Here is a 27,597-nt window from a genome sequence, read left to right as displayed (position 1 = left end):
GTAAAACACTTAAAACTCTATAATACATGTAAATGATTGTAATAAATAGAGCGGTAAAACACGTCTTTCTAAAAGCCAGCATATTATATAAATAGTTAAGAAAAGGCAAAAGCTTACAGCACCTGGTATTTCCAGGCGGTCTCCCATCCAAGTACTAACCAGGCCCGACGCTGCTTAGCTTCCGAGATCAGACGAGATCGGGCGCTCTCAGCGCGGTATGGCCAAAAGCGAGGGCTGCTCCAAAAAGTGGGCTATTTAAAGATCAGCCTCCGTAAAAGCCAGCATATTATATAAATAGTGAAGAAAAGGCAAAAGCTTACAGCACCTGGTATTCCCAGGCGGTCTCCCATAAAAGTGTAACAATCGGCCTTATCAGCCGAGTTACAAGACTAAAATGGGGTCAGATTTAACTGTGAGAGATGACTAGTGGTTAAAAGAATGAGACATAAAAGAAAATTGGTTTAAATAGATTTGGTGTATTTACAAGGTTCACATAAAAGACTTTAAAACAACACGATAAAACTAGGTAAACTCTGTTAAAAGAATACAGTTCATTTGTCCATACCCTAAAAACAGGTAAACTCTGTTAAAAGAATACAGTTCATTTGTCCATACCCTAAAAACAGTCCAAGAACCCCAGTGTGTTGATAAGTCCAATGTGAGTGTCCACCAGTGTATATACAATCCACAGAAAGTGTAATCCAAAGTTTGCAGGTGGTGAATGGAAAGGTGAGCTCTAAAATTAGCAACTCCTCAATCCAACAGTTTGGTGACTGTCCTTTGTTTGTCATGCTGCTCTCTTATACAGTTGTACTTCCTGCTTCCTGTCATGTGTCTAGTCACATGACAGGCCAACCATCCATTTATTAAAGACACATACACTTAAAATGTTAAGAGTAATAAAATGGCCTAAAAAACATGTAAAACACTTAAAACTCTATAATACATGTAAATGATTGTAATAAATAGAGCGGTAAAACACGTCTTTCTAAAAGCCAGCATATTATATAAATAGTGAAGAAAAGGCAAAAGCTTACAGCACCTGGTATTCCCAGGCGGTCTCCCATCCAAGTACTAACCAGGCCCGACGCTGCTTAGCTTCCGAGATCAGACGAGATCGGGCGCTCTCAGCGCGGTATGGCCATAAGCGAGGGCTGCGCCAAAAAGTGGGCTATTTAAAGATCAGCCTCCGTAAAAGCCAGCATATTATATAAATAGTGAAGAAAAGGCAAAAGCTTACAGCACCTGGTATTCCCAGGCGGTCTCCCATCCAAGTACTAACCAGGCCCGACGCTGCTTAGCTTCCGAGATCAGACGAGATCGGGCGCTCACAGCGCGGTATGGCCATAAGCGAGGGCTGCTCCAAAAAGTGGGCTATTTAAAGATCAGCCTCCGTAAAAGCCAGCATATTATATAAATAGTGAAGAAAAGGCAAAAGCTTACAGCACCTGGTATTCCCAGGCGGTCTCCCATAAAAGTGTAACAATCGGCCTTATCAGCCGAGTTACAAGACTAAAATGGGGTCAGATTTAACTGTGAGAGATGACTAGTGGTTAAAAGAATGAGACATAAAAGAAAATTGGTTTAAATAGATTTGGTGTATTTACAAGGTTCACATAAAAGACTTTAAAACAACACGATAAAACTAGGTAAACTCTGTTAAAAGAATACAGTTCATTTGTCCATACCCTAAAAACAGGTAAACTCTGTTAAAAGAATACAGTTCATTTGTCCATACCCTAAAAACAGTCCAAGAACCCCAGTGTGTTGATAAGTCCAATGTGAGTGTCCACCAGTGTATATACAATCCACAGAAAGTGTAATCCAAAGTTTGCAGGTGGTGAATGGAAAGGTGAGCTCTAAAATTAGCAACTCCTCAATCCAACAGTTTGGTGACTGTCCTTTGTTTGTCATGCTGCTCTCTTATACAGTTGTACTTCCTGCTTCCTGTCATGTGTCTAGTCACATGACAGGCCAACCATCCATTTATTAAAGACACATACACTTAAAATGTTAAGAGTAATAAAATGGCCTAAAAAACATGTAAAACACTTAAAACTCTATAATACATGTAAATGATTGTAATAAATAGAGCGGTAAAACACGTCTTTCTAAAAGCCAGCATATTATATAAATAGTGAAGAAAAGGCAAAAGCTTACAGCACCTGGTATTCCCAGGCGGTCTCCCATCCAAGTACTAACCAGGCCCGACGCTGCTTAGCTTCCGAGATCAGACGAGATCGGGCGCTCTCAGCGCGGTATGGCCAAAAGCGAGGGCTGCTCCAAAAAGTGGGCTATTTAAAGATCAGCCTCCGTAAAAGCCAGCATATTATATAAATAGTGAAGAAAAGGCAAAAGTTTACAGCACCTGGTATTCCCAGGCGGTCTCCCATCCAAGTACTAACCAGGCCCGACGCTGCTTAGCTTCCGAGATCAGACGAGATCGGGCGCTCACAGCGCGGTATGGCCATAAGCGAGGGCTGCTCCAAAAAGTGGGCTATTTAAAGATCAGCCTCCGTAAAAGCCAGCATATTATATAAATAGTGAAGAAAAGGCAAAAGCTTACAGCACCTGGTATTCCCAGGCGGTCTCCCATAAAAGTGTAACAATCGGCCTTATCAGCCGAGTTACAAGACTAAAATGGGGTCAGATTTAACTGTGAGAGATGACTAGTGGTTAAAAGAATGAGACATAAAAGAAAATTGGTTTAAATAGATTTGGTGTATTTACAAGGTTCACATAAAAGACTTTAAAACAACACGATAAAACTAGGTAAACTCTGTTAAAAGAATACAGTTCATTTGTCCATACCCTAAAAACAGGTAAACTCTGTTAAAAGAATACAGTTCATTTGTCCATACCCTAAAAACAGTCCAAGAACCCCAGTGTGTTGATAAGTCCAATGTGAGTGTCCACCAGTGTATATACAATCCACAGAAAGTGTAATCCAAAGTTTGCAGGTGGTGAATGGAAAGGTGAGCTCTAAAATTAGCAACTCCTCAATCCAACAGTTTGGTGACTGTCCTTTGTTTGTCATGCTGCTCTCTTATACAGTTGTACTTCCTGCTTCCTGTCATGTGTCTAGTCACATGACAGGCCAACCATCCATTTATTAAAGACACATACACTTAAAATGTTAAGAGTAATAAAATGGCCTAAAAAACATGTAAAACACTTAAAACTCTATAATACATGTAAATGATTGTAATAAATAGAGCGGTAAAACAAGTCTTTCTAAAAGCCAGCATATTATATAAATAGTGAAGAAAAGGCAAAAGCTTACAGCACTTGGTATTCCCAGGAGGTCTCCCATCCAAGTACTAACCAGGCCCGACGCTGCTTAGCTTCCGAGATCAGACGAGATCGGGCGCTCTCAGCGCGGTATGGCCATAAGCGAGGGCTGCTCCAAAAAGTGGGCTATTTAAAGATCAGCCTCCGTAAAAGCCAGCATATTATATAAATAGTGAAGAAAAGGCAAAAGCTTACAGCACCTGGTATTCCCAGGCGGTCTCCCATCCAAGTACTAACCAAGCCCGACGCTGCTTAGCTTCCGAGATCAGACGAGATCGGGCGCTCTCAGCGCGGTATGGCCATAAGCGAGGGCTGCTCCAAAAAGTGGGCTATTTAAAGATCAGCCTCCGTAAAAGCCAGCATATTATATAAATAGTGAAGAAAAGGCAAAAGCTTACAGCACCTGGTATTCCCAGGCGGTCTCCCATAAAAGTGTAACAATCGGCCTTATCAGCCGAGTTACAAGACTAAAATGGGGTCAGATTTAACTGTGAGAGATGACTAGTGGTTAAAAGAATGAGACATAAAAGAAAATTGGTTTAAATAGATTTGGTGTATTTACAAGGTTCACATAAAAGACTTTAAAACAACACGATAAAACTAGGTAAACTCTGTTAAAAGAATACAGTTCATTTGTCCATACCCTAAAAACAGGTAAACTCTGTTAAAAGAATACAGTTCATTTGTCCATACCCTAAAAACAGTCCAAGAACCCCAGTGTGTTGATAAGTCCAATGTGAGTGTCCACCAGTGTATATACAATCCACAGAAAGTGTAATCCAAAGTTTGCAGGTGGTGAATGGAAAGGTGAGCTCTAAAATTAGCAACTCCTCAATCCAACAGTTTGGTGACTGTCCTTTGTTTGTCATGCTGCTCTCTTATACAGTTGTACTTCCTGCTTCCTGTCATGTGTCTAGTCACATGACAGGCCAACCATCCATTTATTAAAGACACATACACTTAAAATGTTAAGAGTAATAAAATGGCCTAAAAAACATGTAAAACACTTAAAACTCTATAATACATGTAAATGATTGTAATAAATAGAGCGGTAAAACACGTCTTTCTAAAAGCCAGCATATTATATAAATAGTGAAGAAAAGGCAAAAGCTTACAGCACCTGGTATTCCCAGGCGGTCTCCCATCCAAGTACTAACCAGGCCCGACGCTGCTTAGCTTCCGAGATCAGACGAGATCGGGCGCTCTCAGCGCGGTATGGCCATAAGCGAGGGCTGCTCCAAAAAGTGGGCTATTTAAAGATCAGCCTCCGTATAAGCCAGCATATTATATAAATAGTGAAGAAAAGGCAAAAGCTTACAGCACCTGGTATTCCCAGGCGGTCTCCCATAAAAGTGTAACAATCGGCCTTATCAGCCGAGTTACAAGACTAAAATGGGGTCAGATTTAACTGTGAGAGATGACTAGTGGTTAAAAGAATGAGACATAAAAGAAAATTGGTTTAAATAGATTTGGTGTATTTACAAGGTTCACATAAAAGACTTTAAAACAACACGATAAAACTAGGTAAACTCTGTTAAAAGAATACAGTTCATTTGTCCATACCCTAAAAACAGGTAAACTCTGTTAAAAGAATACAGTTCATTTGTCCATACCCTAAAAACAGTCCAAGAACCCCAGTGTGTTGATAAGTCCAATGTGAGTGTCCACCAGTGTATATACAATCCACAGAAAGTGTAATCCAAAGTTTGCAGGTGGTGAATGGAAAGGTGAGCTCTAAAATTAGCAACTCCTCAATCCAACAGTTTGGTGACTGTCCTTTGTTTGTCATGCTGCTCTCTTATACAGTTGTACTTCCTGCTTCCTGTCATGTGTCTAGTCACATGACAGGCCAACCATCCATTTATTAAAGACACATACACTTAAAATGTTAAGAGTAATAAAATGGCCTAAAAAACATGTAAAACACTTAAAACTCTATAATACATGTAAATGATTGTAATAAATAGAGCGGTAAAACAAGTCTTTCTAAAAGCCAGCTTATTATATAAATAGTGAAGAAAAGGCAAAAGCTTACAGCACTTGGTATTCCCAGGAGGTCTCCCATCCAAGTACTAACCAGGCCCGACGCTGCTTAGCTTCCGAGATCAGACGAGATCGGGCGCTCTCAGCGCGGTATGGCCATAAGCGAGGGCTGCTCCAAAAAGTGGGCTATTTAAAGATCAGCCTCCGTAAAAGCCAGCATATTATATAAATAGTGAAGAAAAGGCAAAAGCTTACAGCACCTGGTATTCCCAGGCGGTCTCCCATCCAAGTACTAACCAAGCCCGACGCTGCTTAGCTTCCGAGATCAGACGAGATCGGGCGCTCTCAGCGCGGTATGGCCATAAGCGAGGGCTGCTCCAAAAAGTGGGCTATTTAAAGATCAGCCTCCGTAAAAGCCAGCATATTATATAAATAGTGAAGAAAAGGCAAAATCTTACAGCACCTGGTATTCCCAGGCGGTCTCCCATAAAAGTGTAACAATCGGCCTTATCAGCCGAGTTACAAGACTAAAATGGGGTCAGATTTAACTGTGAGAGATGACTAGTGGTTAAAAGAATGAGACATAAAAGAAAATTGGTTTAAATAGATTTGGTGTATTTACAAGGTTCACATAAAAGACTTTAAAACAACACGATACAACTAGGTAAACTCTGTTAAAAGAATACAGTTCATTTGTCCATACCCTAAAAACAGGTAAACTCTGTTAAAAGAATACAGTTCATTTGTCCATACCCTAAAAACAGTCCAAGAACCCCAGTGTGTTGATAAGTCCAATGTGAGTGTCCACCAGTGTATATACAATCCACAGAAAGTGTAATCCAAAGTTTGCAGGTGGTGAATGGAAAGGTGAGCTCTAAAATTAGCAACTCCTCAATCCAACAGTTTGGTGACTGTCCTTTGTTTGTCATGCTGCTCTCTTATACAGTTGTACTTCCTGCTTCCTGTCATGTGTCTAGTCACATGACAGGCCAACCATCCATTTATTAAAGACACATACACTTAAAATGTTAAGAGTAATAAAATGGCCTAAAAAACATGTAAAACACTTAAAACTCTATAATACATGTAAATGATTGTAATAAATAGAGCGGTAAAACACGTCTTTCTAAAAGCCAGCATATTATATAAATAGTGAAGAAAAGGCAAAAGCTTACAGCACCTGGTATTCCCAGGCGGTCTCCCATAAAAGTGTAACAATCGGCCTTATCAGCCGAGTTACAAGACTAAAATGGGGTCAGATTTAACTGTGAGAGATGACTAGTGGTTAAAAGAATGAGACATAAAAGAAAATTGGTTTAAATAGATTTGGTGTATTTACAAGGTTCACATAAAAGACTTTAAAACAACACGATAAAACTAGGTAAACTCTGTTAAAAGAATACAGTTCATTTGTCCATACCCTAAAAACAGGTAAACTCTGTTAAAAGAATACAGTTCATTTGTCCATACCCTAAAAACAGTCCAAGAACCCCAGTGTGTTGATAAGTCCAATGTGAGTGTCCACCAGTGTATATACAATCCACAGAAAGTGTAATCCAAAGTTTGCAGGTGGTGAATGGAAAGGTGAGCTCTAAAATTAGCAACTCCTCAATCCAACAGTTTGGTGACTGTCCTTTGTTTGTCATGCTGCTCTCTTATACAGTTGTACTTCCTGCTTCCTGTCATGTGTCTAGTCACATGACAGGCCAACCATCCATTTATTAAAGACACATACACTTAAAATGTTAAGAGTAATAAAATGGCCTAAAAAACATGTAAAACACTTAAAACTCTATAATACATGTAAATGATTGTAATAAATAGAGCGGTAAAACACGTCTTTCTAAAAGCCAGCATATTATATAAATAGTGAAGAAAAGGCAAAAGCTTACAGCACCTGGTATTCCCAGGCGGTCTCCCATCCAAGTACTAACCAGGCCCGACGCTGCTTAGCTTCCGAGATCAGACGAGATCGGTCGCTCTCAGCGCGGTATGGCCATAAGCGAGGGCTGCTCCAAAAAGTGGGCTATTTAAAGATCAGCCTCCGTAAAAGCCAGCATATTATATAAATAGTGAAGAAAAGGCAAAAGCTTACAGCACCTGGTATTCCCAGGCGGTCTCCCATAAAAGTGTAACAATCGGCCTTATCAGCCGAGTTACAAGACTAAAATGGGGTCAGATTTAACTGTGAGAGATGACTAGTGGTTAAAAGAATGAGACATAAAAGAAAATTGGTTTAAATAGATTTGGTGTATTTACAAGGTTCACATAAAAGACTTTAAAACAACACGATAAAACTAGGTAAACTCTGTTAAAAGAATACAGTTCATTTGTCCATACCCTAAAAACAGGTAAACTCTGTTAAAAGAATACAGTTCATTTGTCCATACCCTAAAAACAGTCCAAGAACCCCAGTGTGTTGATAAGTCCAATGTGAGTGTCCACCAGTGTATATACAATCCACAGAAAGTGTAATCCAAAGTTTGCAGGTGGTGAATGGAAAGGTGAGCTCTAAAATTAGCAACTCCTCAATCCAACACTTTGGTGACTGTCCTTTGTTTGTCATGCTGCTCTCTTATACAGTTGTACTTCCTGCTTCCTGTCATGTGTCTAGTCACATGACAGGCCAACCATCCATTTATTAAAGACACATACACTTAAAATGTTAAGAGTAATAAAATGGCCTAAAAAACATGTAAAACACTTAAAACTCTATAATACATGTAAATGATTGTAATAAATACAGCGGTAAAACACGTCTTTCTAAAAGCCAGCATATTATATAAATAGTGAAGAAAAGGCAAAAGCTTACAGCACCTGGTATTCCCAGGCGGTCTCCCATAAAAGTGTAACAATCGGCCTTATCAGCCGAGTTACAAGACTAAAATGGGGTCAGATTTAACTGTGAGAGATGACTAGTGGTTAAAAGAATGAGACATAAAAGAAAATTGGTTTAAATAGATTTGGTGTATTTACAAGGTTCACATAAAAGACTTTAAAACAACACGATAAAACTAGGTAAACTCTGTTAAAAGAATACAGTTCATTTGTCCATACCCTAAAAACAGTCCAAGAACCCCAGTGTGTTGATAAGTCCAATGTGAGTGTCCACCAGTGTATATACAATCCACAGAAAGTGTAATCCAAAGTTTGCAGGTGGTGAATGGAAAGGTGAGCTCTAAAATTAGCAACTCCTCAATCCAACAGTTTGGTGACTGTCCTTTGTTTGTCATGCTGCTCTCTTATACAGTTGTACTTCCTGCTTCCTGTCATGTGTCTAGTCACATGACAGGCCAACCATCCATTTATTAAAGACACATACACTTAAAATGTTAAGAGTAATAAAATGGCCTAAAAAACATGTAAAACACTTAAAACTCTATAATACATGTAAATGATTGTAATAAATAGAGCGGTAAAACACGTCTTTCTAAAAGCCAGCATATTATATAAATAGTGAAGAAAAGGCAAAAGCTTACAGCACCTGGTATTCCCAGGCGGTCTCCCATCCAAGTACTAACCAGGCCCGACGCTGCTTAGCTTCCGAGATCAGACGAGATCGGGCGCTCTCAGCGCGGTATGGCCATAAGCGAGAGCTGCTCCAAAAAGTGGGCTATTTAAAGATCAGCCTCCGTAAAAGCCAGCATATTATATAAATAGTGAAGAAAAGGCAAAAGCTTACAGCACCTGGTATTCCCAGGCGGTCTCCCATCCAAGTACTAACCAGGCCCGACGCTGCTTAGCTTCCGAGATCAGACGATATCGGGCGCTCACAGCGCGGTATGGCCATAAGCGAGGGCTGCTCCAAAAAGTGGGCTATTTAAAGATCAGCCTCCGTAAAAGCCAGCATATTATATAAATAGTGAAGAAAAGGCAAAAGCTTACAGCACCTGGTATTCCCAGGCGGTCTCCCATAAAAGTGTAACAATCGGCCTTATCAGCCGAGTTACAAGACTAAAATGGGGTCAGATTTAACTGTGAGAGATGACTAGTGGTTAAAAGAATGAGACATAAAAGAAAATTGGTTTAAATAGATTTGGTGTATTTACAAGGTTCACATAAAAGACTTTAAAACAACACGATAAAACTAGGTAAACTCTGTTAAAAGAATACAGTTCATTTGTCCATACCCTAAAAACAGGTAAACTCTGTTAAAAGAATACAGTTCATTTGTCCATACCCTAAAAACAGTCCAAGAACCCCAGTGTGTTGATAAGTCCAATGTGAGTGTCCACCAGTGTATATACAATCCACAGAAAGTGTAATCCAAAGTTTGCAGGTGGTGAATGGAAAGGTGAGCTCTAAAATTAGCAACTCCTCAATCCAACAGTTTGGTGACTGTCCTTTGTTTGTCATGCTGCTCTCTTATACAGTTGTACTTCCTGCTTCCTGTCATGTGTCTAGTCACATGACAGGCCAACCATCCATTTATTAAAGACACATACACTTAAAATGTTAAGAGTAATAAAATGGCCTAAAAAACATGTAAAACACTTAAAACTCTATAATACATGTAAATGATTGTAATAAATAGAGCGGTAAAACACGTCTTTCTAAAAGCCAGCATATTATATAAATAGTTAAGAAAAGGCAAAAGCTTACAGCACCTGGTATTCCCAGGCGGTCTCCCATCCAAGTACTAACCAGGCCCGACGCTGCTTAGCTTCCGAGATCAGACGAGATCGGGCGCTCTCAGCGCGGTATGGCCAAAAGCGAGGGCTGCTCCAAAAAGTGGGCTATTTAAAGATCAGCCTCCGTAAAAGCCAGCATATTATATAAATAGTGAAGAAAAGGCAAAAGTTTACAGCACCTGGTATTCCCAGGCGGTCTCCCATCCAAGTACTAACCAGGCCCGACGCTGCTTAGCTTCCGAGATCAGACGAGATCGGGCGCTCACAGCGCGGTATGGCCATAAGCGAGGGCTGCTCCAAAAAGTGGGCTATTTAAAGATCAGCCTCCGTAAAAGCCAGCATATTATATAAATAGTGAAGAAAAGGCAAAAGCTTACAGCACCTGGTATTCCCAGGCGGTCTCCCATAAAAGTGTAACAATCGGCCTTATCAGCCGAGTTACAAGACTAAAATGGGGTCAGATTTAACTGTGAGAGATGACTAGTGGTTAAAAGAATGAGACATAAAAGAAAATTGGTTTAAATAGATTTGGTGTATTTACAAGGTTCACATAAAAGACTTTAAAACAACACGATAAAACTAGGTAAACTCTGTTAAAAGAATACAGTTCATTTGTCCATACCCTAAAAACAGGTAAACTCTGTTAAAAGAATACAGTTCATTTGTCCATACCCTAAAAACAGTCCAAGAACCCCAGTGTGTTGATAAGTCCAATGTGAGTGTCCACCAGTGTATATACAATCCACAGAAAGTGTAATCCAAAGTTTGCAGGTGGTGAATGGAAAGGTGAGCTCTAAAATTAGCAACTCCTCAATCCAACAGTTTGGTGACTGTCCTTTGTTTGTCATGCTGCTCTCTTATACAGTTGTACTTCCTGCTTCCTGTCATGTGTCTAGTCACATGACAGGCCAACCATCCATTTATTAAAGACACATACACTTAAAATGTTAAGAGTAATAAAATGGCCTAAAAAACATGTAAAACACTTAAAACTCTATAATACATGTAAATGATTGTAATAAATAGAGCGGTAAAACACGTCTTTCTAAAAGCCAGCATATTATATAAATAGTTAAGAAAAGGCAAAAGCTTACAGCACCTGGTATTTCTAGGCGGTCTCCCATCCAAGTACTAACCAGGCCCGACGCTGCTTAGCTTCCGAGATCAGACGAGATCGGGCGCTCTCAGCGCGGTATGGCCAAAAGCGAGGGCTGCTCCAAAAAGTGGGCTATTTAAAGATCAGCCTCCGTAAAAGCCAGCATATTATATAAATAGTGAAGAAAAGGCAAAAGCTTACAGCACCTGGTATTCCCAGGCGGTCTCCCATCCAAGTACTAACCAGGCCCGACGCTGCTTAGCTTCCGAGATCAGACGAGATCGGGCGCTCACAGCGCGGTATGGCCATAAGCGAGGGCTGCTCCAAAAAGTGGGCTATTTAAAGATCAGCCTCCGTAAAAGCCAGCATATTATATAAATAGTGAAGAAAAGGCAAAAGCTTACAGCACCTGGTATTCCCAGGCGGTCTCCCATAAAAGTGTAACAATCGGCCTTATCAGCCGAGTTACAAGACTAAAATGGGGTCAGATTTAACTGTGAGAGATGACTAGTGGTTAAAAGAATGAGACATAAAAGAAAATTGGTTTAAATAGATTTGGTGTATTTACAAGGTTCACATAAAAGACTTTAAAACAACACGATAAAACTAGGTAAACTCTGTTAAAAGAATACAGTTCATTTGTCCATACCCTAAAAACAGGTAAACTCTGTTAAAAGAATACAGTTCATTTGTCCATACCCTAAAAACAGTCCAAGAACCCCAGTGTGTTGATAAGTCCAATGTGAGTGTCCACCAGTGTATATACAATCCACAGAAAGTGTAATCCAAAGTTTGCAGGTGGTGAATGGAAAGGTGAGCTCTAAAATTAGCAACTCCTCAATCCAACAGTTTGGTGACTGTCCTTTGTTTGTCATGCTGCTCTCTTATACAGTTGTACTTCCTGCTTCCTGTCATGTGTCTAGTCACATGACAGGCCAACCATCCATTTATTAAAGACACATACACTTAAAATGTTAAGAGTAATAAAATGGCCTAAAAAACATGTAAAACACTTAAAACTCTATAATACATGTAAATGATTGTAATAAATAGAGCGGTAAAACACGTCTTTCTAAAAGCCAGCATATTATATAAATAGTGAAGAAAAGGCAAAAGCTTACAGCACCTGGTATTCCCAGGCGGTCTCCCATAAAAGTGTAACAATCGGCCTTATCAGCCGAGTTACAAGACTAAAATGGGGTCAGATTTAACTGTGAGAGATGACTAGTGGTTAAAAGAATGAGACATAAAAGAAAATTGGTTTAAATAGATTTGGTGTATTTACAAGGTTCACATAAAAGACTTTAAAACAACACGATAAAACTAGGTAAACTCTGTTAAAAGAATACAGTTCATTTGTCCATACCCTAAAAACAGGTAAACTCTGTTAAAAGAATACAGTTCATTTGTCCATACCCTAAAAACAGTCCAAGAACCCCAGTGTGTTGATAAGTCCAATGTGAGTGTCCACCAGTGTATATACAATCCACAGAAAGTGTAATCCAAAGTTTGCAGGTGGTGAATGGAAAGGTGAGCTCTAAAATTAGCAACTCCTCAATCCAACAGTTTGGTGACTGTCCTTTGTTTGTCATGCTGCTCTCTTATACAGTTGTACTTCCTGCTTCCTGTCATGTGTCTAGTCACATGACAGGCCAACCATCCATTTATTAAAGACACATACACTTAAAATGTTAAGAGTAATAAAATGGCCTAAAAAACATGTAAAACACTTAAAACTCTATAATACATGTAAATGATTGTAATAAATAGAGCGGTAAAACACGTCTTTCTAAAAGCCAGCATATTATATAAATAGTGAAGAAAAGGCAAAAGCTTACAGCACCTGGTATTCCCAGGCGGTCTCCCATCCAAGTACTAACCAGGCCCGACGCTGCTTAGCTTCCGAGATCAGACGAGATCGGTCGCTCTCAGCGCGGTATGGCCATAAGCGAGGGCTGCTCCAAAAAGTGGGCTATTTAAAGATCAGCCTCCGTAAAAGCCAGCATATTATATAAATAGTGAAGAAAAGGCAAAAGCTTACAGCACCTGGTATTCCCAGGCGGTCTCCCATAAAAGTGTAACAATCGGCCTTATCAGCCGAGTTACAAGACTAAAATGGGGTCAGATTTAACTGTGAGAGATGACTAGTGGTTAAAAGAATGAGACATAAAAGAAAATTGGTTTAAATAGATTTGGTGTATTTACAAGGTTCACATAAAAGACTTTAAAACAACACGATAAAACTAGGTAAACTCTGTTAAAAGAATACAGTTCATTTGTCCATACCCTAAAAACAGGTAAACTCTGTTAAAAGAATACAGTTCATTTGTCCATACCCTAAAAACAGTCCAAGAACCCCAGTGTGTTGATAAGTCCAATGTGAGTGTCCACCAGTGTATATACAATCCACAGAAAGTGTAATCCAAAGTTTGCAGGTGGTGAATGGAAAGGTGAGCTCTAAAATTAGCAACTCCTCAATCCAACACTTTGGTGACTGTCCTTTGTTTGTCATGCTGCTCTCTTATACAGTTGTACTTCCTGCTTCCTGTCATGTGTCTAGTCACATGACAGGCCAACCATCCATTTATTAAAGACACATACACTTAAAATGTTAAGAGTAATAAAATGGCCTAAAAAACATGTAAAACACTTAAAACTCTATAATACATGTAAATGATTGTAATAAATACAGCGGTAAAACACGTCTTTCTAAAAGCCAGCATATTATATAAATAGTGAAGAAAAGGCAAAAGCTTACAGCACCTGGTATTCCCAGGCGGTCTCCCATAAAAGTGTAACAATCGGCCTTATCAGCCGAGTTACAAGACTAAAATGGGGTCAGATTTAACTGTGAGAGATGACTAGTGGTTAAAAGAATGAGACATAAAAGAAAATTGGTTTAAATAGATTTGGTGTATTTACAAGGTTCACATAAAAGACTTTAAAACAACACGATAAAACTAGGTAAACTCTGTTAAAAGAATACAGTTCATTTGTCCATACCCTAAAAACAGTCCAAGAACCCCAGTGTGTTGATAAGTCCAATGTGAGTGTCCACCAGTGTATATACAATCCACAGAAAGTGTAATCCAAAGTTTGCAGGTGGTGAATGGAAAGGTGAGCTCTAAAATTAGCAACTCCTCAATCCAACAGTTTGGTGACTGTCCTTTGTTTGTCATGCTGCTCTCTTATACAGTTGTACTTCCTGCTTCCTGTCATGTGTCTAGTCACATGACAGGCCAACCATCCATTTATTAAAGACACATACACTTAAAATGTTAAGAGTAATAAAATGGCCTAAAAAACATGTAAAACACTTAAAACTCTATAATACATGTAAATGATTGTAATAAATAGAGCGGTAAAACACGTCTTTCTAAAAGCCAGCATATTATATAAATAGTGAAGAAAAGGCAAAAGCTTACAGCACCTGGTATTCCCAGGCGGTCTCCCATCCAAGTACTAACCAGGCCCGACGCTGCTTAGCTTCCGAGATCAGACGAGATCGGGCGCTCTCAGCGCGGTATGGCCATAAGCGAGAGCTGCTCCAAAAAGTGGGCTATTTAAAGATCAGCCTCCGTAAAAGCCAGCATATTATATAAATAGTGAAGAAAAGGCAAAAGCTTACAGCACCTGGTATTCCCAGGCGGTCTCCCATCCAAGTACTAACCAGGCCCGACGCTGCTTAGCTTCCGAGATCAGACGATATCGGGCGCTCACAGCGCGGTATGGCCATAAGCGAGGGCTGCTCCAAAAAGTGGGCTATTTAAAGATCAGCCTCCGTAAAAGCCAGCATATTATATAAATAGTGAAGAAAAGGCAAAAGCTTACAGCACCTGGTATTCCCAGGCGGTCTCCCATAAAAGTGTAACAATCGGCCTTATCAGCCGAGTTACAAGACTAAAATGGGGTCAGATTTAACTGTGAGAGATGACTAGTGGTTAAAAGAATGAGACATAAAAGAAAATTGGTTTAAATAGATTTGGTGTATTTACAAGGTTCACATAAAAGACTTTAAAACAACACGATAAAACTAGGTAAACTCTGTTAAAAGAATACAGTTCATTTGTCCATACCCTAAAAACAGGTAAACTCTGTTAAAAGAATACAGTTCATTTGTCCATACCCTAAAAACAGTCCAAGAACCCCAGTGTGTTGATAAGTCCAATGTGAGTGTCCACCAGTGTATATACAATCCACAGAAAGTGTAATCCAAAGTTTGCAGGTGGTGAATGGAAAGGTGAGCTCTAAAATTAGCAACTCCTCAATCCAACAGTTTGGTGACTGTCCTTTGTTTGTCATGCTGCTCTCTTATACAGTTGTACTTCCTGCTTCCTGTCATGTGTCTAGTCACATGACAGGCCAACCATCCATTTATTAAAGACACATACACTTAAAATGTTAAGAGTAATAAAATGGCCTAAAAAACATGTAAAACACTTAAAACTCTATAATACATGTAAATGATTGTAATAAATAGAGCGGTAAAACACGTCTTTCTAAAAGCCAGCATATTATATAAATAGTTAAGAAAAGGCAAAAGCTTACAGCACCTGGTATTCCCAGGCGGTCTCCCATCCAAGTACTAACCAGGCCCGACGCTGCTTAGCTTCCGAGATCAGACGAGATCGGGCGCTCTCAGCGCGGTATGGCCAAAAGCGAGGGCTGCTCCAAAAAGTGGGCTATTTAAAGATCAGCCTCCGTAAAAGCCAGCATATTATATAAATAGTGAAGAAAAGGCAAAAGTTTACAGCACCTGGTATTCCCAGGCGGTCTCCCATCCAAGTACTAACCAGGCCCGACGCTGCTTAGCTTCCGAGATCAGACGAGATCGGGCGCTCACAGCGCGGTATGGCCATAAGCGAGGGCTGCTCCAAAAAGTGGGCTATTTAAAGATCAGCCTCCGTAAAAGCCAGCATATTATATAAATAGTGAAGAAAAGGCAAAAGCTTACAGCACCTGGTATTCCCAGGCGGTCTCCCATAAAAGTGTAACAATCGGCCTTATCAGCCGAGTTACAAGACTAAAATGGGGTCAGATTTAACTGTGAGAGATGACTAGTGGTTAAAAGAATGAGACATAAAAGAAAATTGGTTTAAATAGATTTGGTGTATTTACAAGGTTCACATAAAAGACTTTAAAACAACACGATAAAACTAGGTAAACTCTGTTAAAAGAATACAGTTCATTTGTCCATACCCTAAAAACAGGTAAACTCTGTTAAAAGAATACAGTTCATTTGTCCATACCCTAAAAACAGTCCAAGAACCCCAGTGTGTTGATAAGTCCAATGTGAGTGTCCACCAGTGTATATACAATCCACAGAAAGTGTAATCCAAAGTTTGCAGGTGGTGAATGGAAAGGTGAGCTCTAAAATTAGCAACTCCTCAATCCAACAGTTTGGTGACTGTCCTTTGTTTGTCATGCTGCTCTCTTATACAGTTGTACTTCCTGCTTCCTGTCATGTGTCTAGTCACATGACAGGCCAACCATCCATTTATTAAAGACACATACACTTAAAATGTTAAGAGTAATAAAATGGCCTAAAAAACATGTAAAACACTTAAAACTCTATAATACATGTAAATGATTGTAATAAATAGAGCGGTAAAACACGTCTTTCTAAAAGCCAGCATATTATATAAATAGTTAAGAAAAGGCAAAAGCTTACAGCACCTGGTATTTCTAGGCGGTCTCCCATCCAAGTACTAACCAGGCCCGACGCTGCTTAGCTTCCGAGATCAGACGAGATCGGGCGCTCTCAGCGCGGTATGGCCAAAAGCGAGGGCTGCTCCAAAAAGTGGGCTATTTAAAGATCAGCCTCCGTAAAAGCCAGCATATTATATAAATAGTGAAGAAAAGGCAAAAGCTTACAGCACCTGGTATTCCCAGGCGGTCTCCCATCCAAGTACTAACCAGGCCCGACGCTGCTTAGCTTCCGAGATCAGACGAGATCGGGCGCTCACAGCGCGGTATGGCCATAAGCGAGGGCTGCTCCAAAAAGTGGGCTATTTAAAGATCAGCCTCCGTAAAAGCCAGCATATTATATAAATAGTGAAGAAAAGGCAAAAGCTTACAGCACCTGGTATTCCCAGGCGGTCTCCCATAAAAGTGTAACAATCGGCCTTATCAGCCGAGTTACAAGACTAAAATGGGGTCAGATTTAACTGTGAGAGATGACTAGTGGTTAAAAGAATGAGACATAAAAGAAAATTGGTTTAAATAGATTTGGTGTATTTACAAGGTTCACATAAAAGACTTTAAAACAACACGATAAAACTAGGTAAACTCTGTTAAAAGAATACAGTTCATTTGTCCATACCCTAAAAACAGGTAAACTCTGTTAAAAGAATACAGTTCATTTGTCCATACCCTAAAAACAGTCCAAGAACCCCAGTGTGTTGATAAGTCCAATGTGAGTGTCCACCAGTGTATATACAATCCACAGAAAGTGTAATCCAAAGTTTGCAGGTGGTGAATGGAAAGGTGAGCTCTAAAATTAGCAACTCCTCAATCCAACAGTTTGGTGACTGTCCTTTGTTTGTCATGCTGCTCTCTTATACAGTTGTACTTCCTGCTTCCTGTCATGTGTCTAGTCACATGACAGGCCAACCATCCATTTATTAAAGACACATACACTTAAAATGTTAAGAGTAATAAAATGGCCTAAAAAACATGTAAAACACTTAAAACTCTATAATACATGTAAATGATTGTAATAAATAGAGCGGTAAAACAAGTCTTTCTAAAAGCCAGCATATTATATAAATAGTGAAGAAAAGGCAAAAGCTTACAGCACTTGGTATTCCCAGGAGGTCTCCCATCCAAGTACTAACCAGGCCCGACGCTGCTTAGCTTCCGAGATCAGACGAGATCGGGCGCTCTCAGCGCGGTATGGCCATAAGCGAGGGCTGCTCCAAAAAGTGGGTTATTTAAAGATCAGCCTCCGTAAAAGCCAGCATATTATATAAATAGTGAAGAAAAGGCAAAAGCTTACAGCACCTGGTATTCCCAGGCGGTCTCCCATCCAAGTACTAACCAAGCCCGACGCTGCTTAGCTTCCGAGATCAGACGAGATCGGGCGCTCTCAGCGCGGTATGGCCATAAGCGAGGGCTGCTCCAAAAAGTGGGCTATTTAAAGATCAGCCTCCGTAAAAGCCAGCATATTATATAAATAGTGAAGAAAAGGCAAAAGCTTACAGCACCTGGTATTCCCAGGCGGTCTCCCATAAAAGTGTAACAATCGGCCTTATCAGCCGAGTTACAAGACTAAAATGGGGTCAGATTTAACTGTGAGAGATGACTAGTGGTTAAAAGAATGAGACATAAAAGAAAATTGGTTTAAATAGATTTGGTGTATTTACAAGGTTCACATAAAAGACTTTAAAACAACACGATAAAACTAGGTAAACTCTGTTAAAAGAATACAGTTCATTTGTCCATACCCTAAAAACAGGTAAACTCTGTTAAAAGAATACAGTTCATTTGTCCATACCCTAAAAACAGTCCAAGAACCCCAGTGTGTTGATAAGTCCAATGTGAGTGTCCACCAGTGTATATACAATCCACAGAAAGTGTAATCCAAAGTTTGCAGGTGGTGAATGGAAAGGTGAGCTCTAAAATTAGCAACTCCTCAATCCAACAGTTTGGTGACTGTCCTTTGTTTGTCATGCTGCTCTCTTATACAGTTGTACTTCCTGCTTCCTGTCATGTGTCTAGTCACATGACAGGCCAACCATCCATTTATTAAAGACACATACACTTAAAATGTTAAGAGTAATAAAATGGCCTAAAAAACATGTAAAACACTTAAAACTCTATAATACATGTAAATGATTGTAATAAATAGAGCGGTAAAACAAGTCTTTCTAAAAGCCAGCATATTATATAAATAGTGAAGAAAAGGCAAAAGCTTACAGCACTTGGTATTCCCAGGAGGTCTCCCATCCAAGTACTAACCAGGCCCGACGCTGCTTAGCTTCCGAGATCAGACGAGATCGGGCGCTCTCAGCGCGGTATGGCCATAAGCGAGGGCTGCTCCAAAAAGTGGGCTATTTAAAGATCAGCCTCCGTAAAAGCCAGCATATTATATAAATAGTGAAGAAAAGGCAAAAGCTTACAACACCTGGTATTCCCAGGCGGTCTCCCATCCAAGTACTAACCAAGCCCGACGCTGCTTAGCTTCCGAGATCAGACGAGATCGGGCGCTCTCAGCGCGGTATGGCCATAAGCGAGGGCTGCTCCAAAAAGTGGGCTATTTAAAGATCAGCCTCCGTAAAAGCCAGCATATTATATAAATAGTGAAGAAAAGGCAAAATCTTACAGCACCTGGTATTCCCAGGCGGTCTCCCATAAAAGTGTAACAATCGGCCTTATCAGCCGAGTTACAAGACTAAAATGGGGTCAGATTTAACTGTGAGAGATGACTAGTGGTTAAAAGAATGAGACATAAAAGAAAATTGGTTTAAATAGATTTGGTGTATTTACAAGGTTCACATAAAAGACTTTAAAACAACACGATACAACTAGGTAAACTCTGTTAAAAGAATACAGTTCATTTGTCCATACCCTAAAAACAGGTAAACTCTGTTAAAAGAATACAGTTCATTTGTCCATACCCTAAAAACAGTCCAAGAACCCCAGTGTGTTGATAAGTCCAATGTGAGTGTCCACCAGTGTATATACAATCCACAGAAAGTGTAATCCAAAGTTTGCAGGTGGTGAATGGAAAGGTGAGCTCTAAAATTAGCAACTCCTCAATCCAACAGTTTGGTGACTGTCCTTTGTTTGTCATGCTGCTCTCTTATACAGTTGTACTTCCTGCTTCCTGTCATGTGTCTAGTCACATGACAGGCCAACCATCCATTTATTAAAGACACATACACTTAAAATGTTAAGAGTAATAAAATGGCCTAAAAAACATGTAAAACACTTAAAACTCTATAATACATGTAAATGATTGTAATAAATAGAGCGGTAAAACACGTCTTTCTAAAAGCCAGCATATTATATAAATAGTGAAGAAAAGGCAAAAGCTTACAGCACCTGGTATTCCCAGGCGGTCTCCCATCCAAGTACTAACCAGGCCCGACGCTGCTTAGCTTCCGAGATCAGACGAGATCGGGCGCTCACAGCGCGGTATGGCCATAAGCGAGGGCTGCTCCAAAAAGTGGGCTATTTAAAGATCAGCCTCCGTAAAAGCCAGCATATTATATAAATAGTGAAGAAAAGGCAAAAGCTTACAGCACCTGGTATTCCCAGGCGGTCTCCCATAAAAGTGTAACAATCGGCCTTATCAGCCGAGTTACAAGACTAAAATGGGGTCAGATTTAACTGTGAGAGATGACTAGTGGTTAAAAGAATGAGACATAAAAGAAAATTGGTTTAAATAGATTTGGTGTATTTACAAGGTTCACATAAAAGACTTTAAAACAACACGATAAAACTAGGTAAACTCTGTTAAAAGAATACAGTTCATTTGTCCATACCCTAAAAACAGGTAAACTCTGTTAAAAGAATACAGTTCATTTGTCCATACCCTAAAAACAGTCCAAGAACCCCAGTGTGTTGATAAGTCCAATGTGAGTGTCCACCAGTGTATATACAATCCACAGAAAGTGTAATCCAAAGTTTGCAGGTGGTGAATGGAAAGGTGAGCTCTAAAATTAGCAACTCCTCAATCCAACAGTTTGGTGACTGTCCTTTGTTTGTCATGCTGCTCTCTTATACAGTTGTACTTCCTGCTTCCTGTCATGTGTCTAGTCACATGACAGGCCAACCATCCATTTATTAAAGACACATACACTTAAAATGTTAAGAGTAATAAAATGGCCTAAAAAACATGTAAAACACTTAAAACTCTATAATACATGTAAATGATTGTAATAAATAGAGCGGTAAAACAAGTCTTTCTAAAAGCCAGCATATTATATAAATAGTGAAGAAAAGGCAAAAGCTTACAGCACTTGGTATTCCCAGGAGGTCTCCCATCCAAGTACTAACCAGGCCCGACGCTGCTTAGCTTCCGAGATCAGACGAGATCGGGCGCTCTCAGCGCGGTATGGCCATAAGCGAGGGCTGCTCCAAAAAGTGGGCTATTTAAAGATCAGCCTCCGTAAAAGCCAGCATATTATATAAATAGTGAAGAAAAGGCAAAAGCTTACAACACCTGGTATTCCCAGGCGGTCTCCCATCCAAGTACTAACCAAGCCCGACGCTGCTTAGCTTCCGAGATCAGACGAGATCGGGCGCTCTCAGCGCGGTATGGCCATAAGCGAGGGCTGCTCCAAAAAGTGGGCTATTTAAAGATCAGCCTCCGTAAAAGCCAGCATATTATATAAATAGTGAAGAAAAGGCAAAATCTTACAGCACCTGGTATTCCCAGGCGGTCTCCCATAAAAGTGTAACAATCGGCCTTATCAGCCGAGTTACAAGACTAAAATGGGGTCAGATTTAACTGTGAGAGATGACTAGTGGTTAAAAGAATGAGACATAAAAGAAAATTGGTTTAAATAGATTTGGTGTATTTACAAGGTTCACATAAAAGACTTTAAAACAACACGATACAACTAGGTAAACTCTGTTAAAAGAATACAGTTCATTTGTCCATACCCTAAAAACAGGTAAACTCTGTTAAAAGAATACAGTTCATTTGTCCATACCCTAAAAACAGTCCAAGAACCCCAGTGTGTTGATAAGTCCAATGTGAGTGTCCACCAGTGTATATACAATCCACAGAAAGTGTAATCCAAAGTTTGCAGGTGGTGAATGGAAAGGTGAGCTCTAAAATTAGCAACTCCTCAATCCAACAGTTTGGTGACTGTCCTTTGTTTGTCATGCTGCTCTCTTATACAGTTGTACTTCCTGCTTCCTGTCATGTGTCTAGTCACATGACAGGCCAACCATCCATTTATTAAAGACACATACACTTAAAATGTTAAGAGTAATAAAATGGCCTAAAAAACATGTAAAACACTTAAAACTCTATAATACATGTAAATGATTGTAATAAATAGAGCGGTAAAACACGTCTTTCTAAAAGCCAGCATATTATATAAATAGTGAAGAAAAGGCAAAAGCTTACAGCACCTGGTATTCCCAGGCGGTCTCCCATCCAAGTACTAACCAGGCCCGACGCTGCTTAGTTTCCGAGATCAGACGAGATCGGGCGCTCACAGCGCGGTATGGCCATAAGCGAGGGCTGCTCCAAAAAGTGGGCTATTTAAAGATCAGCCTCCGTAAAAGCCAGCATATTATATAAATAGTGAAGAAAAGGCAAAAGCTTACAGCACCTGGTATTCCCAGGCGGTCTCCCATAAAAGTGTAACAATCGGCCTTATCAGCCGAGTTACAAGACTAAAATGGGGTCAGATTTAACTGTGAGAGATGACTAGTGGTTAAAAGAATGAGACATAAAAGAAAATTGGTTTAAATAGATTTGGTGTATTTACAAGGTTCACATAAAAGACTTTAAAACAACACGATAAAACTAGGTAAACTCTGTTAAAAGAATACAGTTCATTTGTCCATACCCTAAAAACAGGTAAACTCTGTTAAAAGAATACAGTTCATTTGTCCATACCCTAAAAACAGTCCAAGAACCCCAGTGTGTTGATAAGTCCAATGTGAGTGTCCACCAGTGTATATACAATCCACAGAAAGTGTAATCCAAAGTTTGCAGGTGGTGAATGGAAAGGTGAGCTCTAAAATTAGCAACTCCTCAATCCAACAGTTTGGTGACTGTCCTTTGTTTGTCATGCTGCTCTCTTATACAGTTGTACTTCCTGCTTCCTGTCATGTGTCTAGTCACATGACAGGCCAACCATCCATTTATTAAAGACACATACACTTAAAATGTTAAGAGTAATAAAATGGCCTAAAAAACATGTAAAACACTTAAAACTCTATAATACATGTAAATGATTGTAATAAATAGAGCGGTAAAACAAGTCTTTCTAAAAGCCAGCATATTATATAAATAGTGAAGAAAAGGCAAAAGCTTACAGCACTTGGTATTCCCAGGAGGTCTCCCATCCAAGTACTAACCAGGCCCGACGCTGCTTAGCTTCCGAGATCAGACGAGATCGGGCGCTCTCAGCGCGGTATGGCCATAAGCGAGGGCTGCTCCAAAAAGTGGGCTATTTAAAGATCAGCCTCCGTAAAAGCCAGCATATTATATAAATAGTGAAGAAAAGGCAAAAGCTTACAGCACCTGGTATTCCCAGGCGGTCTCCCATCCAAGTACTAATCAAGCCCGACGCTGCTTAGCTTCCGAGATCAGACGAGATCGGGCGCTCTCAGCGCGGTATGGCCATAAGCGAGGGCTGCTCCAAAAAGTGGGCTATTTAAAGATCAGCCTCCGTAAAAGCCAGCATATTATATAAATAGTGAAGAAAAGGCAAAAGCTTACAGCACCTGGTATTCCCAGGCGGTCTCCCATAAAAGTGTAACAATCGGCCTTATCAGCCGAGTTACAAGACTAAAATGGGGTCAGATTTAACTGTGAGAGATGACTAGTGGTTAAAAGAATGAGACATAAAAGAAAATTGGTTTAAATAGATTTGGTGTATTTACAAGGTTCACATAAAAGACTTTAAAACAACACGATAAAACTAGGTAAACTCTGTTAAAAGAATACAGTTCATTTGTCCATACCCTAAAAACAGGTAAACTCTGTTAAAAGAATACAGTTCATTTGTCCATACCCTAAAAACAGTCCAAGAACCCCAGTGTGTTGATAAGTCCAATGTGAGTGTCCACCAGTGTATATACAATCCACAGAAAGTGTAATCCAAAGTTTGCAGGTGGTGAATGGAAAGGTGAGCTCTAAAATTAGCAACTCCTCAATCCAACAGTTTGGTGACTGTCCTTTGTTTGTCATGCTGCTCTCTTATACAGTTGTACTTCCTGCTTCCTGTCATGTGTCTAGTCACATGACAGGCCAACCATCCATTTATTAAAGACACATACACTTAAAATGTTAAGAGTAATAAAATGGCCTAAAAAACATGTAAAACACTTAAAACTCTATAATACATGTAAATGATTGTAATAAATAGAGCTGTAAAACACGTCTTTCTAAAAGCCAGCATATTATATAAATAGTGAAGAAAAGGCAAAAGCTTACAGCACCTGGTATTCCCAGGCGGTCTCCCATCCAAGTACTAACCAGGCCCGACGCTGCTTAGCTTCCGAGATCAGACGAGATCGGGCGCTCTCAGCGCGGTATGGCCATAAGCGAGGGCTGCTCCAAAAAGTGGGCTATTTAAAGATCAGCCTCCGTAAAAGCCAGCATATTATATAAATAGTGAAGAAAAGGCAAAAGCTTACAGCACCTGGTATTCCCAGGCGGTCTCCCATCCAAGTACTAACCAGGCCCGACACTGCTTAGCTTCCGAGATCAGACGAGATCGGGCACTCTCAGCGCGGTATGGCCATAAGCGAGGGCTGCTCCAAAAAGTGGGCTATTTAAAGATCAGCCTCCGTAAAAGCCAGCATATTATATAAATAGTGAAGAAAAGGCAAAAGCTTACAGCACCTGGTATTCCCAGGCGGTCTCCCATAAAAGTGTAACAATCGGCCTTATCAGCCGAGTTACAAGACTAAAATGGGGTCAGATTTAACTGTGAGAGATGACTAGTGGTTAAAAGAATGAGACATAAAAGAAAATTGGTTTAAATAGATTTGGTGTATTTACAAGGTTCACATAAAAGACTTTAAAACAACACGATAAAACTAGGTAAACTCTGTTAAAAGAATACAGTTCATTTGTCCATACCCTAAAAACAGGTAAACTCTGTTAAAAGAATACAGTTAATTTGTCCATACCCTAAAAACAGTCCAAGAACCCCAGTGTGTTGATAAGTCCAATGTGAGTGTCCACCAGTGCATATACAATCCACAGAAAGTGTAATCCAAAGTTTGCAGGTGGTGAATGGAAAGGTGAGCTCTAAAATTAGCAACTCCTCAATCCAACAGTTTGGTGACTGTCCTTTGTTTGTCATGCTGCTCTCTTATACAGTTGTACTTCCTGCTTCCTGTCATGTGTCTAGTCACATGACAGGCCAACCATCCATTTATTAAAGACACATACACTTAAAATGTTAAGAGTAATAAAATGGCCTAAAAAACATGTAAAACACTTAAAACTCTATAATACATGTAAATGATTGTAATAAATAGAGCGGTAAAACACGTCTTTCTAAAAGCCAGCATATTATATAAATAGTGAAGAAAAGGCAAAAGCTTACAGCACCTGGTATTCCCAGGCGGTCTCCCATCCAAGTACTAACCAGGCCCGACGCTGCTTAGCTTCCGAGATCAGACGAGATCGGGCGCTCTCAGCGCGGTATGGCCATAAGCCAGGGCTGCTCCAAAAAGTGGGCTATTTAAAGATCAGCCTCCGTATAAGCCAGCATATTATATAAATAGTGAAGAAAAGGCAAAAGCTTACAGCATCTGGTATTCCCAGGCGGTCTCCCATCCAAGTACTAACCAGGCCCGACGCTGCTTAGCTTCCGAGATCAGACAAGATCGGGCGCTCTCAGCGCGGTATGGCCATAAGCAAGGGCTGCTCCAAAAAGTGGGCTATTTAAAGATCAGCCTCCGTAAAAGCCAGCATATTATATAAATAGTGAAGAAAAGGCAAAAGCTTACAGCACCTGGTATTCCCAGGCGGTCTCCCATAAAAGTGTAACAATCGGCCTTATCAGCCGAGTTACAAGACTAAAATGGGGTCAGATTTAACTGTGAGAGATGACTAGTGGTTAAAAGAATGAGACATAAAAGAAAATTGGTTTAAATAGATTTGGTGTATTTACAAGGTTCACATAAAAGACTTTAAAACAACACGATAAAACTAGGTAAACTCTGTTAAAAGAATACAGTTCATTTGTCCATACCCTAAAAACAGGTAAACTCTGTTAAAAGAATACAGTTCATTTGTCCATACCCTAAAAACAGTCCAAGAACCCCAGTGTGTTGATAAGTCCAATGTGAGTGTCCACCAGTGTATATACAATCCACAGAAAGTGTAATCCAAAGTTTGCAGGTGGTGAATGGAAAGGTGAGCTCTAAAATTAGCAACTCCTCAATCCAACAGTTTGGTGACTGTCCTTTGTTTGTCATGCTGCTCTCTTATACAGTTGTACTTCCTGCTTCCTGTCATGTGTCTAGTCACATGACAGGCCAACCATCCATTTATTAAAGACACATACACTTAAAATGTTAAGAGTAATAAAATGGCCTAAAAAACATGTAAAACACTTAAAACTCTATAATACATGTAAATGATTGTAATAAATAGAGCGGTAAAACACGTCTTTCTAAAAGCCAGCATATTATATAAATAGTGAAGAAAAGGCAAAAGCTTACAGCACCTGGTATTCCCAGGCGGTCTCCCATCCAAGTACTAACCAGGCCCGACGCTGCTTAGCTTCCGAGATCAGACGAGATCGGGCGCTCTCAGCGCGGTATGGCCATAAGCGAGGGCTGCTCCAAAAAGTGGGCTATTTAAAGATCAGCCTCCGTAAAAGCCAGCATATTATATAAATAGTGAAGAAAAGGCAAAAGCTTACAGCACCTGGTATTCCCAGGCGGTCTCCCATAAAAGTGTAACAATCGGCCTTATCAGCCGAGTTACAAGACTAAAATGGGGTCAGATTTAACTGTGAGAGATGACTAGTGGTTAAAAGAATGAGACATAAAAGAAAATTGGTTTAAATAGATTTGGTGTATTTACAAGGTTCACATAAAAGACTTTAAAACAACACGATAAAACTAGGTAAACTCTGTTAAAAGAATACAGTTCATTTGTCCATACCCTAAAAACAGGTAAACTCTGTTAAAAGAATACAGTTCATTTGTCCATACCCTAAAAACAGTCCAAGAACCCCAGTGTGTTGATAAGTCCAATGTGAGTGTCCACCAGTGTATATACAATCCACAGAAAGTGTAATCCAAAGTTTGCAGGTGGTGAATGGAAAGGTGAGCTCTAAAATTAGCAACTCCTCAATCCAACAGTTTGGTGACTGTCCTTTGTTTGTCATGCTGCTCTCTTATACAGTTGTACTTCCTGCTTCCTGTCATGTGTCTAGTCACATGACAGGCCAACCATCCATTTATTAAAGACACATACACTTAAAATGTTAAGAGTAATAAAATGGCCTAAAAAACATGTAAAACACTTAAAACTCTATAATACATGTAAATGATTGTAATAAATAGAGCGGTAAAACAAGTCTTTCTAAAAGCCAGCTTATTATATAAATAGTGAAGAAAAGGCAAAAGCTTACAGCACTTGGTATTCCCAGGAGGTCTCCCATCCAAGTACTAACCAGGCCCGACGCTGCTTAGCTTCCGAGATCAGACGAGATCGGGCGCTCTCAGCGCGGTATGGCCATAAGCGAGGGCTGCTCCAAAAAGTGGGCTATTTAAAGATCAGCCTCCGTAAAAGCCAGCATATTATATAAATAGTGAAGAAAAGGCAAAAGCTTACAGCACCTGGTATTCCCAGGCGGTCTCCCATCCAAGTACTAACCAAGCCCGACGCTGCTTAGCTTCCGAGATCAGACGAGATCGGGCGCTCTCAGCGCGGTA

General features: G+C 40.0%; 41 non-coding genes across 41 annotated transcripts in view; all 41 read right to left on the bottom strand.

Annotated features, from left to right (window-relative positions):
- Window positions 1-110: 110 nt before the first annotated feature.
- LOC141318549 (5S ribosomal RNA) lies at window positions 111-229 on the bottom strand. The gene has a single exon (XR_012352859.1). It is a non-coding gene; the product is annotated as a 5S ribosomal RNA (ribosomal RNA).
- An 801-nt stretch (window positions 230-1,030) lies between these two features.
- Window positions 1,031-1,149, bottom strand: LOC141310436 (5S ribosomal RNA). The gene has a single exon (XR_012347984.1). It is a non-coding gene; the product is annotated as a 5S ribosomal RNA (ribosomal RNA).
- An 84-nt stretch (window positions 1,150-1,233) lies between these two features.
- Window positions 1,234-1,352, bottom strand: LOC141295122 (5S ribosomal RNA). Its single transcript, XR_012341006.1, has one exon. It is a non-coding gene; the product is annotated as a 5S ribosomal RNA (ribosomal RNA).
- Window positions 1,353-2,153: 801 nt separating this feature from the next.
- LOC141312702 (5S ribosomal RNA) lies at window positions 2,154-2,272 on the bottom strand. The gene has a single exon (XR_012349256.1). It is a non-coding gene; the product is annotated as a 5S ribosomal RNA (ribosomal RNA).
- An 84-nt stretch (window positions 2,273-2,356) lies between these two features.
- LOC141316481 (5S ribosomal RNA) lies at window positions 2,357-2,475 on the bottom strand. Its single transcript, XR_012351403.1, has one exon. It is a non-coding gene; the product is annotated as a 5S ribosomal RNA (ribosomal RNA).
- An 801-nt stretch (window positions 2,476-3,276) lies between these two features.
- Window positions 3,277-3,395, bottom strand: LOC141315367 (5S ribosomal RNA). The gene has a single exon (XR_012350869.1). It is a non-coding gene; the product is annotated as a 5S ribosomal RNA (ribosomal RNA).
- Window positions 3,396-3,479: 84 nt separating this feature from the next.
- Window positions 3,480-3,598, bottom strand: LOC141297924 (5S ribosomal RNA). The gene has a single exon (XR_012341490.1). It is a non-coding gene; the product is annotated as a 5S ribosomal RNA (ribosomal RNA).
- An 801-nt stretch (window positions 3,599-4,399) lies between these two features.
- LOC141310314 (5S ribosomal RNA) lies at window positions 4,400-4,518 on the bottom strand. The gene has a single exon (XR_012347864.1). It is a non-coding gene; the product is annotated as a 5S ribosomal RNA (ribosomal RNA).
- Window positions 4,519-5,319: 801 nt separating this feature from the next.
- Window positions 5,320-5,438, bottom strand: LOC141315360 (5S ribosomal RNA). The gene has a single exon (XR_012350868.1). It is a non-coding gene; the product is annotated as a 5S ribosomal RNA (ribosomal RNA).
- An 84-nt stretch (window positions 5,439-5,522) lies between these two features.
- Window positions 5,523-5,641, bottom strand: LOC141297917 (5S ribosomal RNA). Its single transcript, XR_012341489.1, has one exon. It is a non-coding gene; the product is annotated as a 5S ribosomal RNA (ribosomal RNA).
- A 1,518-nt stretch (window positions 5,642-7,159) lies between these two features.
- On the bottom strand, window positions 7,160-7,278 carry LOC141316678 (5S ribosomal RNA). The gene has a single exon (XR_012351527.1). It is a non-coding gene; the product is annotated as a 5S ribosomal RNA (ribosomal RNA).
- Window positions 7,279-8,746: 1,468 nt separating this feature from the next.
- LOC141310192 (5S ribosomal RNA) lies at window positions 8,747-8,865 on the bottom strand. The gene has a single exon (XR_012347743.1). It is a non-coding gene; the product is annotated as a 5S ribosomal RNA (ribosomal RNA).
- Window positions 8,866-8,949: 84 nt separating this feature from the next.
- On the bottom strand, window positions 8,950-9,068 carry LOC141318635 (5S ribosomal RNA). The gene has a single exon (XR_012352939.1). It is a non-coding gene; the product is annotated as a 5S ribosomal RNA (ribosomal RNA).
- Window positions 9,069-9,869: 801 nt separating this feature from the next.
- On the bottom strand, window positions 9,870-9,988 carry LOC141312694 (5S ribosomal RNA). Its single transcript, XR_012349255.1, has one exon. It is a non-coding gene; the product is annotated as a 5S ribosomal RNA (ribosomal RNA).
- An 84-nt stretch (window positions 9,989-10,072) lies between these two features.
- Window positions 10,073-10,191, bottom strand: LOC141316470 (5S ribosomal RNA). Its single transcript, XR_012351402.1, has one exon. It is a non-coding gene; the product is annotated as a 5S ribosomal RNA (ribosomal RNA).
- An 801-nt stretch (window positions 10,192-10,992) lies between these two features.
- Window positions 10,993-11,111, bottom strand: LOC141319027 (5S ribosomal RNA). The gene has a single exon (XR_012353306.1). It is a non-coding gene; the product is annotated as a 5S ribosomal RNA (ribosomal RNA).
- Window positions 11,112-11,195: 84 nt separating this feature from the next.
- Window positions 11,196-11,314, bottom strand: LOC141295111 (5S ribosomal RNA). Its single transcript, XR_012341005.1, has one exon. It is a non-coding gene; the product is annotated as a 5S ribosomal RNA (ribosomal RNA).
- Window positions 11,315-12,832: 1,518 nt separating this feature from the next.
- Window positions 12,833-12,951, bottom strand: LOC141316656 (5S ribosomal RNA). The gene has a single exon (XR_012351505.1). It is a non-coding gene; the product is annotated as a 5S ribosomal RNA (ribosomal RNA).
- Window positions 12,952-14,419: 1,468 nt separating this feature from the next.
- Window positions 14,420-14,538, bottom strand: LOC141310070 (5S ribosomal RNA). Its single transcript, XR_012347622.1, has one exon. It is a non-coding gene; the product is annotated as a 5S ribosomal RNA (ribosomal RNA).
- Window positions 14,539-14,622: 84 nt separating this feature from the next.
- LOC141318634 (5S ribosomal RNA) lies at window positions 14,623-14,741 on the bottom strand. The gene has a single exon (XR_012352938.1). It is a non-coding gene; the product is annotated as a 5S ribosomal RNA (ribosomal RNA).
- Window positions 14,742-15,542: 801 nt separating this feature from the next.
- LOC141312683 (5S ribosomal RNA) lies at window positions 15,543-15,661 on the bottom strand. Its single transcript, XR_012349253.1, has one exon. It is a non-coding gene; the product is annotated as a 5S ribosomal RNA (ribosomal RNA).
- Window positions 15,662-15,745: 84 nt separating this feature from the next.
- LOC141316459 (5S ribosomal RNA) lies at window positions 15,746-15,864 on the bottom strand. The gene has a single exon (XR_012351396.1). It is a non-coding gene; the product is annotated as a 5S ribosomal RNA (ribosomal RNA).
- Window positions 15,865-16,665: 801 nt separating this feature from the next.
- Window positions 16,666-16,784, bottom strand: LOC141319026 (5S ribosomal RNA). The gene has a single exon (XR_012353305.1). It is a non-coding gene; the product is annotated as a 5S ribosomal RNA (ribosomal RNA).
- An 84-nt stretch (window positions 16,785-16,868) lies between these two features.
- LOC141295100 (5S ribosomal RNA) lies at window positions 16,869-16,987 on the bottom strand. The gene has a single exon (XR_012341004.1). It is a non-coding gene; the product is annotated as a 5S ribosomal RNA (ribosomal RNA).
- Window positions 16,988-17,788: 801 nt separating this feature from the next.
- Window positions 17,789-17,907, bottom strand: LOC141315352 (5S ribosomal RNA). The gene has a single exon (XR_012350867.1). It is a non-coding gene; the product is annotated as a 5S ribosomal RNA (ribosomal RNA).
- An 84-nt stretch (window positions 17,908-17,991) lies between these two features.
- LOC141297910 (5S ribosomal RNA) lies at window positions 17,992-18,110 on the bottom strand. Its single transcript, XR_012341486.1, has one exon. It is a non-coding gene; the product is annotated as a 5S ribosomal RNA (ribosomal RNA).
- An 801-nt stretch (window positions 18,111-18,911) lies between these two features.
- LOC141315347 (5S ribosomal RNA) lies at window positions 18,912-19,030 on the bottom strand. Its single transcript, XR_012350866.1, has one exon. It is a non-coding gene; the product is annotated as a 5S ribosomal RNA (ribosomal RNA).
- Window positions 19,031-19,114: 84 nt separating this feature from the next.
- Window positions 19,115-19,233, bottom strand: LOC141317253 (5S ribosomal RNA). The gene has a single exon (XR_012351760.1). It is a non-coding gene; the product is annotated as a 5S ribosomal RNA (ribosomal RNA).
- Window positions 19,234-20,034: 801 nt separating this feature from the next.
- Window positions 20,035-20,153, bottom strand: LOC141295089 (5S ribosomal RNA). The gene has a single exon (XR_012341003.1). It is a non-coding gene; the product is annotated as a 5S ribosomal RNA (ribosomal RNA).
- Window positions 20,154-20,954: 801 nt separating this feature from the next.
- LOC141315344 (5S ribosomal RNA) lies at window positions 20,955-21,073 on the bottom strand. The gene has a single exon (XR_012350865.1). It is a non-coding gene; the product is annotated as a 5S ribosomal RNA (ribosomal RNA).
- Window positions 21,074-21,157: 84 nt separating this feature from the next.
- On the bottom strand, window positions 21,158-21,276 carry LOC141317244 (5S ribosomal RNA). Its single transcript, XR_012351757.1, has one exon. It is a non-coding gene; the product is annotated as a 5S ribosomal RNA (ribosomal RNA).
- An 801-nt stretch (window positions 21,277-22,077) lies between these two features.
- LOC141317873 (5S ribosomal RNA) lies at window positions 22,078-22,196 on the bottom strand. Its single transcript, XR_012352225.1, has one exon. It is a non-coding gene; the product is annotated as a 5S ribosomal RNA (ribosomal RNA).
- Window positions 22,197-22,997: 801 nt separating this feature from the next.
- Window positions 22,998-23,116, bottom strand: LOC141315335 (5S ribosomal RNA). Its single transcript, XR_012350864.1, has one exon. It is a non-coding gene; the product is annotated as a 5S ribosomal RNA (ribosomal RNA).
- An 84-nt stretch (window positions 23,117-23,200) lies between these two features.
- Window positions 23,201-23,319, bottom strand: LOC141313743 (5S ribosomal RNA). The gene has a single exon (XR_012349819.1). It is a non-coding gene; the product is annotated as a 5S ribosomal RNA (ribosomal RNA).
- Window positions 23,320-24,120: 801 nt separating this feature from the next.
- LOC141309938 (5S ribosomal RNA) lies at window positions 24,121-24,239 on the bottom strand. The gene has a single exon (XR_012347490.1). It is a non-coding gene; the product is annotated as a 5S ribosomal RNA (ribosomal RNA).
- Window positions 24,240-24,323: 84 nt separating this feature from the next.
- On the bottom strand, window positions 24,324-24,442 carry LOC141316113 (5S ribosomal RNA). Its single transcript, XR_012351283.1, has one exon. It is a non-coding gene; the product is annotated as a 5S ribosomal RNA (ribosomal RNA).
- An 801-nt stretch (window positions 24,443-25,243) lies between these two features.
- Window positions 25,244-25,362, bottom strand: LOC141309816 (5S ribosomal RNA). Its single transcript, XR_012347369.1, has one exon. It is a non-coding gene; the product is annotated as a 5S ribosomal RNA (ribosomal RNA).
- An 84-nt stretch (window positions 25,363-25,446) lies between these two features.
- Window positions 25,447-25,565, bottom strand: LOC141318991 (5S ribosomal RNA). Its single transcript, XR_012353273.1, has one exon. It is a non-coding gene; the product is annotated as a 5S ribosomal RNA (ribosomal RNA).
- Window positions 25,566-26,366: 801 nt separating this feature from the next.
- LOC141309721 (5S ribosomal RNA) lies at window positions 26,367-26,485 on the bottom strand. The gene has a single exon (XR_012347329.1). It is a non-coding gene; the product is annotated as a 5S ribosomal RNA (ribosomal RNA).
- An 801-nt stretch (window positions 26,486-27,286) lies between these two features.
- On the bottom strand, window positions 27,287-27,405 carry LOC141315324 (5S ribosomal RNA). The gene has a single exon (XR_012350860.1). It is a non-coding gene; the product is annotated as a 5S ribosomal RNA (ribosomal RNA).
- Window positions 27,406-27,489: 84 nt separating this feature from the next.
- Window positions 27,490-27,597, bottom strand: part of LOC141297903 (5S ribosomal RNA) — a 119-nt gene continuing 11 nt past the window's right edge. Inside the window, exon 1 of the ribosomal RNA XR_012341483.1 lies at window positions 27,490-27,597. This exon is cut by the window's right edge and continues 11 nt beyond it. This is a non-coding gene — a ribosomal RNA (5S ribosomal RNA).

The sequence above is a fragment of the Garra rufa genome, chromosome 1 (assembly GCF_049309525.1).
Source record: "Garra rufa chromosome 1, GarRuf1.0, whole genome shotgun sequence".
NCBI lineage: Eukaryota > Metazoa > Chordata > Actinopteri > Cypriniformes > Cyprinidae > Garra > Garra rufa.
Note: the sequence above shows the minus strand (reverse complement) of the source record. Positions and strands in the feature narration are given on the sequence as shown.